The sequence below is a fragment of the Mya arenaria genome, chromosome 12 (assembly GCF_026914265.1).
Source record: "Mya arenaria isolate MELC-2E11 chromosome 12, ASM2691426v1".
Lineage (NCBI taxonomy): Eukaryota > Metazoa > Mollusca > Bivalvia > Myida > Myidae > Mya > Mya arenaria.
This window is the reverse complement of record NC_069133.1, coordinates 187,851-208,251: the sequence shown is the minus strand read 5'-3', so window position 1 is coordinate 208,251 and position 20,401 is coordinate 187,851. Positions and strand designations below refer to the sequence as shown.

The 20,401-nt window shown below is 33.3% G+C and overlaps 1 long non-coding RNA gene across 1 annotated transcript; it reads right to left on the bottom strand.

Moving 5' to 3' along the window:
* Nucleotides 1–11,581: 11,581 nt before the first annotated feature.
* Nucleotides 11,582–16,127, bottom strand: LOC128210408 (uncharacterized). The gene is made up of 2 exons (XR_008257161.1): nucleotides 15,294–16,127; nucleotides 11,582–14,599 (listed from the first exon to the last, which is right to left on the bottom strand). It is a non-coding gene; the product is annotated as an uncharacterized LOC128210408 (long non-coding RNA).
* Nucleotides 16,128–20,401: the final 4,274 nt, after the last annotated feature.

Below are 20,401 nucleotides of genomic sequence, written 5' to 3'. Positions count from 1 at the left end.
GTCTGCAACAACAAGAAAGCGACTTGGAAACACCTTTTGTTATTTCTATAAATCATTCAAGTTTTCATTGTTTTTTTGTATTAAGAGGTTGCATGGTTAGGGCTAGGGCACACACACACAGGCAATTTCTACAACCTACCATCTAATTGATGCAAACCTAAAGCATTAACATTCGAATTAATAATACTTCAGAGACTGCACAAAATAAATAAAACAAGACCTTTAATATAGCAGTTATTCTTAATGCGGTGTTTAGAGGTTAAAACTGTTGAAGATAAAAACAACCTTTGTTTTTCTCAGGCGACGTTTTAACGTGGACTTTTTTTGTCCAATGCCTAGCGGGTTAGCTGCTCGAAGTAAGCGGCCTGAAGATAGCCGCCTATGGGTTTGGATATCTGAAGTAAGCGGCCTAACGGTTAGGCTGTGTAAAGTCAGCAGCCTGGCGAATACGACGCCTAAATAATGTTAACTGTTGTCTGTATCAATGACATTTATGTTTCATTGAATATAACGCAACTCATGCATTTTTCCGTTTAAGAAACGAACGTTCCATGATTATTAATTTAAATATAAATATACCGCAGATAATTACGTACATATATAAAACAGAATACGTTTTTTTAACTTTTAAACATATTTTTCATAGAATATATTGTGGCAAGTAAGCTGTTGAATTCACGCAACTATGGCCCATGATCATAGTTTACATGCCAAGAGATAGAAATTGTTAACACGAAAAAGTACATCAAGTAGATCTAACATATTTAGCCTGTTTAGCCTAAAAAACATTCATCTTCAAAATCTATAAATGCAGAATGTAGCAACTGGTTGGTGATTGTATTACCATGCTTTGATTCACTGTCACGTGTCAATTAAAATAATTAAGGCATGTAACAATAAATAGGCTCTTCCGAATAGGACACTTGCCATTTAATTTCAAGTGAAGCTGTCGTTAGCTAAATTTGCTAAGTTGCTAGGCCCGATGTAGCATAAGTGGCATCTCCTTATAAATAGTATAGTTAACTCGTTACATAACGTTTCAATACTCTGCAATTAACAAATGCTGATATGTACTAATGTTTGTACTTCTAACAGAGACAGCAATGATCAACTTATGTAAATTATATATAATAAAGATAAAGTGTATCACGTGTGGATTACTGTCACTTTATTTGGGAAAGTAACCTGTCAAAAAGAGTCTTGCCATCTTGTATTGAAATATCGTTTGATAAACATGCAACTGTCTGTCACGTATATTAAAATTTGAATAACATTTGTTATTTAACTTAGTTTGTTAGTGTTGTGTTGGTCTTCTTGTTGTTTTTGAACTATTTAAATTAATATATTAAAATATGCATAATCGTACATGCATGCCGATAAGTAACTCGGAGATATGTCATCCCCCATTTGAATAATTGCGTTTTATCTTTATTTAGGATTGTTGGAATAAAAGTGAGGTTTGTACACATGAATTGGTTTAAACCCCCAGTAAATTTACATTTTATTGACCGTTCCAAAGCGGTACCTAACAACCCTTGATAAACAGACCTAGTTTTTTATATATATATAGTATGTATGCGCTGTGCTGTTTATAAAGTGTTGTGCTGTTCTTCCATGTTTTTTATTTGTAATTTTATGTTCTATGTCCTTGGCGTTTGCCCAATGCCATTAAACCGGGTTTATGTTTAAACATTTTGCTACTGAGCTTGTTTCTGTAGCATTTCGCATAAATATTGTTTATGAACGCGACAACTTTTTTAATGTCTTCCGTGTCGTGTTCTAATTTTTCTTATGATTTTTAATGTGACACAATAACTGGTGTTTACAAAGGTAAAGTAATGTATATCTTAAAGACGCACGTCTGAATAGATACGTGATTCGATTTATAGGCTTTTAGATATCCACCAAACGCCGTCTTAAAATGTACAATCTGTTGATATAATTATTATTATTTTTTTATTATTATAACACATGTACTTAACATAATTATTACCTGAAAAGAGTATAACACGAATATAACTCGATGTTTACATTCACAGCCTGTTTAATTATTGTTTTAATTCTTGTTTTATTACAATTGCTTATACATTTGATTTTACTCTCAATTATTCAAACCTGCAAAGATATACAAATTGTCAGTTAAGAACACACACTAGCAAATCTCTCAGTAAGTTCCCCTTGACATCCTTGTTTTGTTTCGAATACATAGCCTTATAAAAAGTACTTTAAATTGTTTGTAATACACAAAATCAAAGCTTGAGAACGATTAGGTATTTTCTATTTCCGTTTCACATTCATTCACTGAAATATGTTCATGTTTGTTTTTTGATCTTAAAAATTGTTACAAAACCCAAACCGTTATACAAAAATAAACAAATATGAGGTATCTAAATGTATTGTCAACGAATCTCCACCAATGGTATACTGTTTTATTAAGTTTATCCATGCATTCCGTACAATTATTGATACCTTTTCTCAAACGATATTATATCATAACCACATGTGTAGCGTAATGCTGTATAAGATTCGGTATTCGACACATTTCTCGTTAGTGTTTGGTTGCATTTTCTAAAATCCAAAATTGATAGAAAAACACAAATGATATTTAATACTTTTACCTAAAGTATCAAATTTTATGTAACTTCAGCTCTTCCTTTGGTATTAAAAATATGGCGTCTAGTTTTAAGTAACAAAAAGGTCGAAGATTAAAACTATTTAAATAAGCCTTTTCAAGTGTGATTTGGATGAGTAAGAACAGTTATTCGGGTTCAATCCATTCATTTACATAATAAATATCGAAGTCATTAGTGAAAAAATATTTTTTCTATGATCACAAGTGAAATAAAATACAATATTACACTGATATAAACAAATTATCTGTTTACCTTATGTTTATTTTCGGAGTTTGCTAGTATTTCAATTAATTTTCGTAATTACCCACTTTTTGAAAAGTTTTTTTTAACCGTAAGCCCGTGGGACGACCCTCGCGCAAGTTATATATATATAATAGCAGATGACGTAGCTGTTAATGTTCTATTTCCGGTTTGTTGAGAACAAGTTATCTGATATTCTGTGTTATATCTTATTATTCGCTTATTTTAGTGCAAAGATTTTATGAAAAGTATTCAATATAGTTTTATAAGTGCATCTATGTTCCAAAAAATAACGAAAATTCTTTTATTTTAAGCGCGGCATGAATACATAACCAAATTACAACTCCGCCTTTTATTGTATGGAAATATGAAAGGTCGAATGTGTTAGCAAAACAATTGGGGATAATCATTGGATATACAACTTTTTGTCTTAGTTTTAGAGTGTGTTTCATGATACATGGATATTTCGTCATCTTACTGTAAGAGACCAGTGGGTTTTGCTTGAAGACAGGTCGATTTCCAGGTAATGATAAGGACCGCGCTAGTTTGTTGACGAATTTTGAGGCGGGGGTGGGGTAAGAAAATATCAGTAAATCTGTAAATTGAATTTCCGGGAAGTTCGTATTTCGTATTACATCGACAAACATTTCAAATAAATTTGAACAATGATAAAACATTATATTTATGTTAGAACAGTTGCTATGAAAGCATATGTTCGAACATGCAGCTTCAAGATCAAGAAAACGTTTAAAAAAACGGGATAACCATTTTTTCATAAACGGTCAGTTGTTAATTTCCAAATAAATCTCTATTTAAACGTATTTTACATTTCTTCACATTTTGAATATTTTATTTTCCAACATTTTCTGGTTCAAAGTGAAGTGTTCTGTAGCATTTTGCATTTATATATATATATATATTAGAGATGCAAACGAATGGCAAAAGTGATATTCGAATATTCGGTAATTCTTTCGATCGAATATTCGAATATTCGAACACCAAAATGAACCTTTAAGAATTGTAGTAAACTATTATTATTCACTAAAGTAATAGTGGGGGCCCTGTTACCCTTCCTGGTCGTATTCGGTACACGCGACGGACCCTTATTGTTCCACAAGTTAGCCTCTGAATTTCCCATTTACAAAATATATCCCAAGAAAAAGCAATATATCTTTAACAAAAAAACAAACCTCTGCGTTCATTTTTGTAAAAAAATGCAAAATAAGATCAGGGAATTGCGTTTGTCCCGGTTAAATGACGATATGCGCCAACGTGGGACTTGCAGCCTCGTTCTGGGATTGATGTTTACGAAATATATTTATAGAAAACGACACCATGTCTAAACGTCGCTTTTGTCTTAGGTATTGTACAACAATACAGGACATATATCCTTAAACGTTAAACCATACACTTTCAGTTAATTTTTGTACGCAAGAGCGTTATATTGAAAACATGGAAACAGTAACTAGCACATGTCCTTCGTATCATCAAGGCGATTTGAGCAATATCGCCAAGCTTGATTAGCAGTGAAGACAAAACATTGGTATAAAGGCCGATCTCTTAAACCCTTAATTGGCATGGTCATTTAAATGTACCCAAAATAATTGGAATGTGTTTTATGTCACTTGTCTAACAGCCAGTAAATGCAAAATTACGGGGACTGTTTATAGTTCCCGGCGATATATCCGATATGACGCGTGTATAGTGTCATCAAGTTCACACCTATGGCATTAGGGGTCGTTGTAAAAACAAGACAGACGAAGATGACAGTTGTAGGCAAAAAGTGTATTAATTTATTATTTCAACAAAAACATCGAATATTCGAATACCTATTTTGACATTCGAATACCAAACGTTCGATCGAATATTCGAATATTCGAATATTCGTTTGCATCCCTAATATATATATATATATATATATATATATATATATTTATATATATATATATATATATATATATATATATATATATATATATATATATATATATATTTATCAAGGGGAAGTAACTACAATGGATTTTAAAAGTAGTCCTGAAAGTTGATGTTTTCACTCCTTTTATTTCACTGATGAAACTCCATATTTCATCGAAAAGCATGAAAGAAAAGAGCCTCACTAACCACATAAAGTGACAAATGACATTACATCAAAATATATGCAAGCGTGTAATATTATAATGGGTTATCCTCCTTGAACACATGAGCTGCAAACGTACATAATGCATGTATCTAGCTATCATTACCATTATTAATTAAAGCTACTTAGCCATTATACACAAACGGAATTTTCTTAACAAGAAAACAGGTACTCCGTGATTGATTATAATAGTAAGGTTTTATGTTTTTTTAATATCAACTTATAAACCTTACCCGACAAGGTTCGTAAATAGCTGCATTGTATGCCTTCCAATTATGTCCGTTACCTGGAGAAAGAACACGCTCATATATTTTACGTACTGATGTGTGCACGATTTATTGGACATATTTTTAACCTTCTGGTAAAGTCACGTTTACTGAGCTAAACGATGGTTCAATTATAGGTAAACTGCTTAATAGTTAGATCTAGAAATCATTGTTCATGGTGTTACATGTTTTAATTGTGGACCATGGATATGAACGATTTCAAAGAGGGATTAAACTTTCGGCATAGTGATAAACTTTAAACAGAGAACAAAAATATTTCTTAAGTACCCTATTAGCATCAAAACAATTATCTACTTGTCAATATCAACAAACTACCAAGTTTGAGGACACTATGCCTGACCATTCATCAGTAACTGATGGACATGTTTTGTCTACAGGCAGACATGGTTATTTGAAAGAAACAAAGGGCCATAACTCTACCAAACATAATTATGCACCATTCCTATCCCTGTATACTACCCTATGGAAAGTGATATATGACCCACTAGTATTAAGATATGGCTCCTGGTGGAAATGTTCCTTAACGAAATAGTTATTATTAAGTTCCAAAGGTCCATAATTCTGCTAAACATAAGTGGAATGTAAAAACCTTTTAACCCATCGTTTCACTTATAATATATACATTCATACAAAGTTTCATTTTTTACTATCAAAGTACCAAAATATGGCTCGGGACAGAACACAAGTGTTATTAACGAACGAAGAGGGGGGAGGAGGGGCGGACAGGCTACAAAGAAAGAATATCTATCTGCATTTGGTGGGGATAAAAGAACTGATATAAGCTTACATTGTATTTTTAAAATATATTAAACCTTTCCAGATAGTATTATTTTATTCTTATAGTGAAATTAATTTGTACAGTTCACTTTTGTATTAACTATATGTGGGTCAGATATTGAAGTATACACAGGGTTTATTGACATTGGTTATCATCATTATATGAATAGCCACGAAGTTTCCACAAATTGTCATATTGATCTTGATTATAGGAAAATATCTGATATTATGTGCTGATTAAAGTATTATTTTGTCTGCGGCTGCATGGTTAACTAGACGTGAGTAATTTATTCATAACGTATGTATTCTCTCATAAGTAAGTATTGCTTGATAATTTTGGCATATTAAAGTATACCTTTTTAAATAACGTTCAATGCACAATTTATGTTTAATCATTTATTTTCTAATCTGACCGTAAACAAACTAGCATGACATTGTGTCGCATGACACTCCAACGCTTACATTAGTTAGATAGTTATGCTCAATAAAGTATCAGTTATAGCCAAAACAAATATTCAGATAACAGCAGTGTTGGTTTTGGAAGTGCCTACTCATATCTAAATGTATTATTTCTTTTAATTAACACATATGAGTAAATCAAAGCATGGCTATACAATCTCAGACTGTTGACTACCTTCCAGATTTATAGGTATTGAAACACACACGTGGAGCTTTCTCCAATATATAATATTGGGGGTCGTGAAGCAATAGAAATCAGTGTTCTCCTGCATGAAAATCGATCAATTGACTATTGAATATATTGGAAAGTTATTAGTAGTGTCTGGCCTTAACAACTGCAGTTCAAGTATTTCTATATTCAGCCTCAAAATGTATCCCAATCAAATCAACATCAGCCCATTATAACCAATTCCTAACACCAGCGTTACCCATAACGTCATTTGTGACCAACAACAAAAAAACCAAATCAATGCCAACTAAGTCTCAAATAGAAGGGTAATGACAAATAAAACAAATCTTTGTGTTATATTTGAAATAATTTTAAAAAGCAAACTTGCGTGTATCTTGAGTGTATATTATTAAAATAATTTCAAAAACTTTAAAATAGATAAACGAAACGAATGCACACTTACTATGATCAACACATTAAGATACTTATAAAAGCATACATAATACACAAAAGACATTTTTAACAGAAAACTATAGGCTATTGTAATTGGAAACACACATTGGTCACCCTGCTATATTCTGCTTCAAAAGTGTTTGAAACAAAGATATGACAATAGGACATTAATTGCACATTCAGAACCTGTTTACATAGAAATCACACATTGTAGTAAGGTATCGTACTACCGTAACGAATATAAAATGCTTTGCTGTAATTCAAATCAAACGAGTTTGTAGTAAAGTGTTCACTTACTTCGTTATTATCTTCAAAAAGACAAATATCACGACATATACCCATTTGTATTTTAAAATAGACAGATGAATTCTATACTAGGTAACGGCAGATATTACTGCCTGCCGCTCTTTTTCTACAATCTCCAGATTGCAGAAAAAGTTAACGGTTTTGAAACGATAATTGGCCTTTAGTTATTGAAATAATTACACAGATTGATGACACGGACATAAACCCTGCCAGACATTAGAATGTCTACTGGTTCCAAGTCAACACAAAAGGAAAAGGTGCGTTAGCTATTGTGTTGTTTTGTTATCGGAAAGATTTTTATACTATCTGGAAAAGTAATTACATGCAAAGTGGACAAATGTGACTGTTATAACCACTTAACGTTGATTTTATAATTAGTAAATTATGTTAGTTATATAATCCAGCAAATGCAACTGAATTCATCTAAAGTAAATAGTGGGTGCACTCAAACCAAGGCACCAAGCTATCATTTGTAAAATAGCATCCTAATGTTTGCTTTTTCAGTTTTTAAAATAGTCTGGGCTATTGTAAGAGCACCATTGCCTATACGCAAAGAAAGCTCAGCATGCATTCCTTGTGCCAAAATGACATCCAACGCTAACAAAAACCTAGCCCCAGAAGCTGCTGGTCATTTTGTTATCAAACAGGGAGACGATGGGATGTGTTGCTGACCTGTCGAAAGCATTGCTCTGATGTTGTTACAAAAGGTATATAATAAGTTCATTGTTCATTTTAAAAGTTCAATTATTCAAGACCGAACCCCACGAAAAACCGTAATATTGCGAATCAAGGTTTTAATTATTGTATCACACGTTTAATTATCTATATAATACAATGTAACTACAGCATCCAAGAACTTGAGCTGTTTCCCTCCGAACGGTTAATTGCTGCACTGTGGCCCGATGACTGCACATTGGCAGAACGAAATAAATAAGGGGTTTCAAGCTATCGTGCGTAAGGCGAAGGCGATTTGTTAACAAGACACAGACAGAATGACAAAATTTTATTAAATGAATACCGGGTTTACTGTTATCGTTTTAGTTAATCCGTTCTACAAGACGTGTGTTTACAAAAGACGTGTGTTTGCAGAAAGAATGTAAACATTTTGCTTCACTTTGTCGGGTGTTTTTCAATGGGTTATAATTTGACTTTTATCACCAAGAGATTGTGATTTTCAAATAATTAGAAGAAGCAGTCTTAACTTGTTGTGTATAATAAAAAAACAAACATTTACTTGCTTGCGGAGTACGGGGCATCTCTACAGTAGTCAATTTAATGTATAGGAACCAATGCGCAATCGTTAACAAAATGTTGAAAAGGCAAGAATTGATTATTACTCAGAGAAAGTAGAATCAAGTGAACGGGTTCAAAAAAGTTTGTTCAAAATGACAAAACATCTATTGAATGGCCCAAGCGGAGTTGCACTTCCATCGGGTAAAATACAAAAGTACTAGCACTGGAGTTCAGCGATTTCTTTATAGATAAAATAGAAACAATCAGAACGAACATTCCATCTCAGCATCAGTGTGAATCAGTACCTCCAGAAGATCGACGCACAGAATAACGTGATAGTGCGCGAATGGATAGTTTTATTCCAGCAACAGAGGAGGAGGTGAAAAAAGCTTGATCAACAATCAGCTTACAAGTCTTGTGAATTAGACCCTCTTCTTACACGACTCTTGAAATCGTGTTTAAACGAACTTCTGCCAATTTTGCTGAAATTATTTAACAGCTCTCTACAATCTACAAAGTTCAATCGTGCCTAAATCATTTAAAGCATCACGAATAAGGCCATTGTTAAAAAAGCCTAGTCTTGACAAAAACAATTCAAGAATTACAGACAAGTTTCCAATTTGCCATATCTCTCAAAAATCCTCGAAAAAGTGGTAAACAGAAGTATTAAGGACCATTTGACAAACACTCGATTACATGAAATAAACCAGTCAGCTTACAGAAAATTCCATACAACTGAAACCGCATTGGTAAAAGTTCAGAACGACATTCTCGAATCCCTAGACACAGGTGATGTCACAGTAATCGTGATGCTGGACCTGTCGTCTGTAATTGACACCATTGACCATAACACCCTTCTTCAAAGACTCGATTGACTTTGGATTTGCTGATAAACCTCGTCAGTGGATCGCATCATACCTAACAGACCGCTGCCAAACGGTATGAATCGACGGCAAACTCTCTGAACCGGTCCTTATGACATTTAGTGTTCCTCAAGGATCGGTACTGGGCCCAAAATTCTTCACTTTGTACACTAAGCCAGTCGGGTCTATCTGCAAACAACATGGTTTAAACCACCATTTTTATGCAGTCGACTCCCAACTTTATCTATCGTTTAAACCAGCTGACCAAGCATCAAAGGTAGTCACAATCACGCGAGTTGAACATTGCCTCAAAGATATCATCTCATGGATGAATCCAAACATTTTTAAATTGAAAGCAGAAAAAACTGAATTAATTCTTTGTTCAGGTCAAAAACACTCCAAACTTGTTCAAAATCTAGAACTGGATATTCGAGCATAAAACCACCAAAAACTGTTCGAAACCATGGTGTTACGCTTGATTCAAACATGCACATGGACCAGCACGTTAATTCGGTGACTCGAACATGCTATGACCAAATACGACAGATTGGTCACATTCGGCCATATTTGACAACTGATGCCACCAAGACCCTTATAAACACGCTTTTGGCATCACGATAAGATTGCAGCAATGCTCTCTTGTATGGCGTGCCAAAATAAACAATGAGCAAACTGACATGTATCATATATATTATCATTGTTCAAAACACAGTTGCACGTCTCATTACGAAAACAACCCGTTTTGAACACATAACACCAATCCTCAAAGATCTTCACTGATATTAAGCACAAATATATCATTCAAACATTCAAGACCTTGCATGGTCAGTCGCCGGTTTACATGATAGACTTAGTAGAGGTTTACGTGCTAACTAGAAACTTGAGATCAGCATGTGCAGCAACCACCCTTGTGCCACAAAAATGTCGACTGGTCTCTTACTATGGAATCATCTCCCGGACGAAAAGATTCATCACTTAATTTATTCAAAAGAGCTCTCAAAACAGAGTATCCCTCGTCTCCGGAAACCATGTACGACGCTTATGAACTAGACTGGTACGTTTGTTTCAAGGTCATTCCGGATTGAATGTAAAGCGTGTAATATAATGGTCGAAGGTCATACTGAACATTTAATTTGTTTTTGCCACAAAAGAAAAGAAGAACGCGCTGTGGGATAGCATACTTCACAGCTGTGGCGTAAGTGTCTCATGCTTTAACCTCATAAGAACCAGTGTGCAAAGGTGTTTCAATGTGCAACAACAAATTCTCATAATTGTTTGATGTTTCATTCACTTGCTAAGGCTTTAATTAACTTACTTAGTTGAGAAAGCTTGAGATGAGTAAATATCAAGTATTTGATACTGATAGTAGTGATGTTCTGATAATGCTTACTTGCTTTAGGCTTATGTGACCCATTTTGATTTTGTGCAACTTGTTACAATGCTACATGTATGTATATTATGACTATTGTAAAATAACGTTTGTTATATACATAATATTCGTATATCTATGTTTATAGTCTACTTGTAAATATGGTATGCTCTCCGTCACTGGAGGATCTATCTGTCTGTCTGTCTGTCTGTCTGTTATTAAATCGAAAGTCGTCTTTGTAGGTGAATCCTTGATGAAATAAACCGTACGTTACATTACTTATTTATGATCTTATAACACGAGACAGCTTTATTAGCAGTTGTTCGAATGAAGTCCATTGGATGTTTAAATGCATCAAGTGTCATTACCGTTTATAAACATGATATAACTAATGTTTACTCCTCATATGTTATGTGTAAGACAAGTAATTGAACATATCTTGTAAATGAGCATTTTAACATTTCAAACATAGCACAGCATAAAGATTATCCTGCTTTTATTTATTAACACCGACCTCATCTTACTCTACGATCAAGTTTTGGAGAATTAGATCAAAAGCAGCACTAGGAACATACATCGAGCTCAGACGGTAGACAAAATCGTGGTAACTAGGACAATATGATTACAACGGGGTATAAATAACCACTTAAACTAATTAAGTTTCGTAGTGTTTTTTTACATCTGTTGAATTTAAAATCGAAAGTTAACGATATTGGTGACACTGCGGACATTAAGCATATATATATTCAACTAACAATCAAAGTGCAATATATATATATATATACTACAGATATTAGGCTGCCCATATATATATTAATCTAGGCATTATTGGGACCGCTGGATTAAGGCGACAAAGATTGGTCTCCTTAATATTTTCAGTCGAGATTTAATGTATCAAATGTCAATAAAAATGTCCATTGACAGTAAATTGATAATGCTTGAATATTTATTTACGAAATCGTTTCATTGTTTCAAACGCCAAAGAAACAGAACACACAAAAAAAATCACAAACAAGAAACATAGAAGAACAGCACAAAACGAAACAAACAGCACAGTGCATACATACTACATATCAAAAACTAGGTATGTTTATCGAAGATTGTTAGAAATGGTCAGTAAAATGTAAATTTACTGGGGGTTTAAACCAGTTTACATGCACAAACCTCACTCTTATCCCAACAATCCTAAAAAAAGAAAGACTGATCCCGTGAATACAGAGGCAATGAAGAGGTGGCCAAATCCTAAGAATGTGAAAGAGATGAGAAGTTTCCTCTGTTTTGCCGGCTATAACCGGAAGTTTATCCAGATTTTTTCCCCTAAGTGACCTTGATTTATCGGATAAAAAAATGATTTAAACAAATCTACTAAATCCGTTTATTTAAGTGAACATGAATTGTAACAAAATACCCTAAAAGTATTTGCAAACACGCATTAAATTTTGGCCCCTCGTTTTGGAAAAAAATCCTATTACAAAAATTGTTATTGTCAAATAATATATATGATACATGCCAGAAGATATAGGGGATATTTGTTCATTTTAGTGTAAGGTCGTATTTAATTTCACGAGTGTCATATAAAAACATATTTTCACGAGTATTTTACGCCGCTACCCGTGAGGCGCCCCTCAGGCAAAATTATAGCTGCCAATTTACTATTTCAGGTTTGTTGGGAAACAGTTTTCATATAGTCTTTTTTATGTCTTATTATTCCCTCGTCTTTCAGTACAAAGATTCCATGAAAGTTTATTAATGAAGTTTTATAGTGCATCAATATTCCAAAAAAATAACAAAAACACTTTTATTTCAAGCGTGGCATGATTACATAACCAAGTTACTATGCCGCTATGTATTGAAAAAAAATTGAAAGGTCGAATGTGTTATCATAACAATTGCGGATAATCATTGGATATAAAACATTTTCTTAGTTTTAGAGTGTGAAGGAACTACAATGGATTTTAAAAGTAGTTCTGAAAATTGATATTCGCACTCCTTGTTTTGCAGATTAATATTTTCACTGTTGTTATTTTAATGGTAAAACTCCATAATTTACCGTAAAGCATGAAATAAATTATAATTATGTTGTTAGTAGGAAGAAATCTATATATGACGAATCAAAAACACATGAATTAACAGAGGAGGTTCAACTAATTACGGAATGGCGTAATAACGTGTCGAAAACAAAATAGAATAATTTAAGGGTGCTTTAAAATAAAAATGTCCTGATCATTTTACAAATATATCATACATATAAGATAATTCGATAAAATGTAAATTAAAAATTGTGTCTAATTATCATTGTTCTGTGAAAAATAATTTTAATATTTTATGATAAAATGATGCAAATAAGATGTAAGTGAAAAAGTTAATTTTTGCTATAAGTTATTTATTTCAATTTCTGAGTTTTATAATCAGTTTCTTTAAATATGTCAATTACTATATTTCTGCCTGCCATTTGGAAAGGTATGACAAGTCAGCCGAGAGAGAGAATCGTCATCATCATTATCGCAGTTAACACATTAATTTCATTTACTGCGATGTTTTTCCATAGGTAATATTTAGAAAAGCAAGCGCATTAAAATGTTAATAGGTCCGATAACTATTTTAATAACAACTTTGTGAACAATTTACTTTTACATTTAGTTCGAGGTTTGATGCTAAACTACTATCATTGACAGAGTGCACTTGTTAAATAAAACATTCGTTTAAATTAATTAGCCATAACTAAGGCTGTACCAAATTTTAAGTTCAGCATTAGTATTTACCTATTTTTTTTGTAATCGTAGGATACAATTATCGTTTTATTTCTACTGATATGTCTACTGTTATTTTATACCGCCATAGACCATGCTATTTGATGTTATCTTTGTATAGGGTGAATATTTAATTCAATAAATTAACTTGGTCGCTTTCTGGGACATATCCCTTAATTTCACATTTGTTATTGGTTTTACATGTTTTATCAAACTAATCAAATCGTAGTGAAGTGTAAATAAAACTGTTGGGCAATAAATTGCGAGTTAAATTGTTGTACTCATATAGAAACATTTTATACCAAGTGTCGGTTTAATAAGAGTAATTTCAAGGCCGCTCCGTTGAGTTCACTCTCTTAAAAGTTATTTTTGAAAAAAAATGACTTCCTAGTTATTCAATCCCCTTTAAAAATCAAAAGAATTATCGAATATTTACGATCGTTATATATTATAAGTACATAGCTATCCTTCACTTTCGACGGACTCAAAGCTGTTTAACAAATTTATATACCTATCCAGTGTTCTGGATAATAATCACTTTTGTTCATGCCCTTACCAACTTTTGAATCTTTTGTTGGCCACGAGGACTCATCCACGGTTATTCAACCAGATAGCCAAGCTCACCACCAACTAAATGTCCCGATTGTTATAATCACGTGATCACAACGAATCATGTGTGCAACGTCTAGTACAGCTTCTTTAAAAGTGAGGGGAAAACACGTTGGGTCCCGACGTATTGTTTTGCACCCTTCCATACCATTACTGTTAAATCCAAAGTGGACTGTCTTCTTTCGTAACATGTTTCTGAAGTATGTCATAGATCTATTAATGTATGTTGCGTCCGACGGAACATAAAATAGTTTGACGTAGCATCCGATGTCATATCGCCTCTTCGAACGAGCACACACACACATTAACTGCGCCTATAATAGTGTAAGTATTGAAAGTTTTGTTAGCTAAGACATGAATGGTTAAAACAAATTAGTTGCCGCAATGAATTATTATGCCTTTTGTGCATTCGGGAAACACAAATATGGTTATAAAGATGAAATGTCATTTTGTTTGGCAGAGGAGGTTTTAAAGTTTTCTAGTCATTGTCAACCTTAATTGTTGATCGACAAAAAACGATAATAACTTTAAGGGACTAACCACCAGATGTTCCAAAAAGCGGCAAGTTCAGAATTTTATCAAAACATCCCTAGAATTATCAATACGACGTATTAGAAAGCCGATAATAAGTTATTTTACATAGTCTGAATAATAATTTATCGCGGTCTCAGCAGAGTTGACCCGTCTTAAATATCGCAAAGTGATTTTCGAGTTTATATTGTGTAAATTTAGCATGGGAAGGTCCCTTGATAAGTACAGATATATGTACCGAAGCTTTTGTTAAATTTTACTGGGAAATACGGTAGACAAACCCAGTAAATTTCGCATGGAAAAGTATGCAAAAACTGCGAAGGATACATGTGTCGTAAGCAATGTGATACATTGGTAGGATTCAATGCGTTGTACACAAAGATATCATATTTCAATAAGTTTTTGACAATGTCAAATTTTTCAATGGCATCATTTGGTGTCTAGTCCTTTTAAACGTATCAAGTTCATAATTAGTACCTTTTGATGATATGTTTTGCAGAAATGCGTTCGCTAAGTCCGTGAATTTAGCTTTCAAAGTAAATATTTTTCGCACTTCATCCTTCGTATTGTCGAAATATATCCAAATACAACGATAACCACCAAGCGTCAAATTCTGGCCACTATCTTAAGACTCCACCGCTTTCTGATACGTAGCAAACTTTCCTTCATCGAGGATTTTTCGTTAACTTTAGGCACGTTAACGTTAAGCCGCGGTATTTCGAACCATTTAAATATGCTATGATCGTAGCGCGATTGAGGCGTGAAACCTCGTCTTCTGGCAACTCCGATCAAAGCTGCTTCAAACATAAGGTTTTCCCTTTGGAGGAAATATATATATATATAACAAGATTTGTTTCTTCAAGCAACGGTACACACTCGATGCGTTTAACAATTTATATTCTCTCTCCTCCGTTTAGTTGATGGAATTGTTGTGTCGCAAGATTTGCTTTTACACGCAAACGTTACTGTCCGACTCGTTATTGATTAATTAACGTGTTTTTTCCTGTAAATTTTCGTCCGCTCTGTTGTTCGTACTTCAGCCAGAATATCTCAAAACATGGCATATTACAAACACCGTTCTAATACTCGCGATCACAAGTTAGTACAGTATCATTCCTTACTTCAAACATTTTCTTCGGCTATTTTCCAAATATCCTGTCCATACGAAGTTAATAGAACCTCTCACATCCCATTGCGCTATTGTGTTTTGTACCCAACAGATGAATGCCAAAAAAAAGTCCTACATAATTTACTAAAAACATATAGATACTTCGGTTAATAATGTCTCACGCATTATTTATGTATTCAAAATAGTCCATACATTGGTAATGTATTTGATGACATGATGAATAGTATCGTATTACTATCCATATAGATCCTGTTTACTAGTATAACATTTCATTTACCCATGCTCGAACGCCGTGTTTAGAAATAAAACATATTGACAACAAAATGCGCTAGGGCGATAAGCATTAATCTTACACTTTTATCAAAATCAAAACATACATGCGTACTTACTATATAAAACATTTATGGAAAATACTATTTATTATAACAATATGGTCACCATCTTTAATAGCTGATAATTCACAAATATTAAATGACTGGTTAGTGCTAAAAGATTTATAGTGATCAACTATCGTCTCATAAGGTAGACATGACGTTTCTTTCGCACCTTTCTTTCAACTTTAGCACAGTATACTGCTTTCAATATAAGTAAGGTTTGAGGATATCAATTAACAAATAAATTATTATTGAATGCTTCATATGGCATTTATTGTATATTTAAATGCAAATTTAACCCCAAAAGCCTTTTTAAATAATGATTGCCATGGTAACCAATTAATTTTCATTTATTTTCTCAATAATAATTGAGAATGGTTTTGAAAATATATTGTTGTCGTTATAATGTGGGAATTGTGTATATTGTAGTGATGAATATTTAATGCATCTGTGAATACAAATATTTCAATAAATTCTTGAACTTTACCGAATTTCCAGCTGTTTCTTAACCAAGTGCCCTTCTAGTTTTTGTCATAATTTCGTTAAAAATAGGAATTTTATCATGTTCTTTTCAGTATTTTTATTCTAAAGAATAGTACAGTGAAAATTTACTCATATCTCATTTTCGCCCAAAATGTGGTTTCGGGCTTAAAATCCCGTGACTGGTCACATATATCTTCATCATTTTCTGTACATTTAAACAAATGTATTAACTGTGGTAAATTTGGAAGTAAGAGTGAATCTTTAAAGAAAGGTTTCTTAAACAAGTACTTGTAGAGTGGTAGATCTGTTAGGAACAAAACGAACACTTTTATGTGTCTTTGAATATGTTTTGAGCTTACCACAGTTAGATTCCTCTTTGATTGTGTAGTTTATTAATATTGGTGTCCGTTAAAGATGCACTCTTACTCCCAAAATCAGATTGACCACAATTAAAGATTCTGTTTTAATATTAAAACACAGGGTGAATAGATGCTGAAAACAATGGTTCTGATAAAAAGAACGGGTTAAATTTCAAAGAAATGCGCATAAATCACGGTATTCCTACTTTATGAAACTATAGTAGACCGTAGTAAATCTTTAGGCATTCACCAATCATTTAAAAAAATGCACTTTCTGCAATTAAATACACAGTAACAATCTTGTTATGAGTAATTAATATTTTCCAAAAATGCATTATTTAGTCAGTTGTTATAGGTTTATTAGTCAAAATTGATGTTTGTTATACATGTGGATGTATTGATTTTAAATAAGAGTGTCACTTTAACGTATGTGGAACGTTTCCGGCCATGTTTAATGTAAGATATATTGTTTCTTTGTGCTATGTTCTTCGGTCAAAGATTGCTTTTTGTCATCCGTAAAATGTTTTGAATTAGTTTTTTATATTTTTCAAATGACAAGTTCAATTCAAACTGTATCATTGCTAACCTTCGTACATAATTCGTGTAAATACCTTGTAGTCTGCTCCAGGTTAATAATTTTAGTATTTATCGTTGAACATTTTTTTTTTTTGGTGTTTAAATTGATCTGTTCTTTGTAGATTAATACAAATTATCAACAAAGATATATCAGCATAACCATCATGAAAATGCTGGGTGCAATATCTTGCAGGCACGAAAAGAGAGCTGCTTTGTAAGGGTTGGTATCTCATATCTGTTGTTTGGAATGTCCTGAATTGAATTCAAGATTGAACTGTTGAACATCCGCTGCTGCTGTAAAGATCAGTTAAAATGTAAAACATGCAGGTTTTTGTATGGGATTCAATGAGGCTTCTTAACCCACATCTTTTAGCCCGATAAGCAGTATAGTGATAGCATAACATTTATTTTGTGTTTAGATGACATGACACATAGGTTGCGAACTTGAATATAGCATTTCGAATCGGTAAGAATACCAGTCCTTTCAGTACAAATATACATTGTACCCAATCCTATGACTCCGAGATGGTGTATAAGTTACACTAGAACATCAGTCTCTGGACTGTATGCTATTATACAATCAGTGCATTCCTTCTTTGCATATGCTGCATAGATGATTATTCTTGTGTCTGCCTCTTCATGGTTGTTTCTTAACTCTATTATTTATTCACATAAACCATCTGTAAATACAAGATATGTTTCCTCTGCCCCCCCACTGATTAATACAGAATTACTTCAGGTCACAAATATAGTGCTCAACAATATATTCAGTTTATAATGCAATGTGTCACTCCTTGTTTTTGCTTCTGGTAGAAAATATTTCGAATAGTTTGGTATGGCCAAATCTCTGTGAATATGCAATGCTTTTTTGTTGAACTATCACCACGCCCACTTCTTCTTTGTGCTTTCAAACTGATGTTATGGTATTTGTCAAAAACATAACAGCTTTTACAATAGTAACTATTTTTTTAAAGACTTGTAACATGTTTTATGAATAATTCTGCTGTGTTTCGAACGATAAGATGTTCAGAATTTGGCAACAGAGAGTGCACAAAAGCCATTCCATCGAATATCAATGTGTCTGCTTGGTATATGTTAGTTATCTTATCCGTTAGCATACCCTCTATCATAGTCATAAAGTCTGAGTGTTTAGACTTGTACCATCTTCGCAAAATACGTCAAAAGGCCTGTTTTCAAAAGTGAATACGCGTTATGTTGGTACGTTTTGTAGGCATTTACCGCAAGAAGTCTTTGAAACATTTCTTCACTATACATATTGGTCTTCTTCTTTTTTACTTCTATTGTGTTCGCTTTGCACTTGGTCATTAAACGAAAAACCCATTACTAGTGGGTCTGAGCGAGCTGGTTTTGATATCAGTCTTTCCGGTACAAATTATTTCATCATTTCCCCTCCCTTATCGATGCAGCTCAACATATTAAGTTCAATTTCATCTGTAGATTGCTGACATGTTGCGAATTTAACAAGTCTTGCAGGTGCCTTATTGATACTAAATGGATCAACAAACGAACTGTTACGCATTGATATAATTGTGTTCACGTTTCTATTATAATTTTCTCGCTTTGGTTTCTGCAGGATGGGTTTCATTCTTTTCAATTTGATGACAGGCATAATTGAGTTTCTGGATGCTTATGGCCGTGGGAGAAACCATCGTGCCAAAGCACCATCTTTCATTGATAGACCAATGATTCTGCATATGCCCTTTAGAACGTTATTGCTGTAGCTTCCATAGTGTAGTCCAGTCAGACGTCTGTAAATTTGCCACTCGACAATTTTGCTGTAAATACGCACTGTAGAAATCCTTCTTCAAACTCCCTTGGTAATCTGTTCATATTCAGAACTTAAGCAGCCATGTACTAAGCGTAATTGCATGCACAAATTACCTTATTTTCAATTTGTATTCTTCTCTTTAAGAGTTTTATATAATACATCTCAGTTATTTTTGCTAGTTTAAACTTTTATTGTACTCTTTCAGGCATATTACCTTGAACAGACAATAAGTCCGACCTATTTCTTCAAATTGTTTAGCTATAATTGGTAGAGTTTTATAATCTGAACACAATTTCTTTTCCATTATCATCTTGGAAAGCTGTGTTTTACAACTGTTGTCACAACTGCAATATGTAATTTTATAAACTACAGACTTAGTCCTTTATTTCGATATCTAGAAACCTGTGTTTACAGACACAGACCGGTATGGTGTCAGATTAAAGGAATTTTGATTCATAACATGGTGAGAGAAGCAAAGATATTAACTTATATAAACATTTGCGCAAAGTATCATATTTCTCATAATTCAAGCTCTTTCTCTGATACTTAAACATGTTTACTTAATCGTTATCCAATTCTTTCTTTCGTCTACTATCTCTTCGTGGAATGCCCTTCGCAATGAAACTTGATCCCAATCTCTTCCAGCTTTTAGAGCAATATGAAAAAAACTGTTCCTCAGTTTTATTATGATTGGGATTTAAAGTCGACAATTGCTATTTATCTGCCCTATTTACCGCGATTCAAAAGCAAGCCTACTTGACAAATTCAGGCCAATCCCACTTTAACTCCGTCTCTTCTGGTCCAAAAAGGCAATTGACCAGACGAACTCGACTATCTTTAAATCTGTAAAACATTTATCAAACAGGCCAGCATAT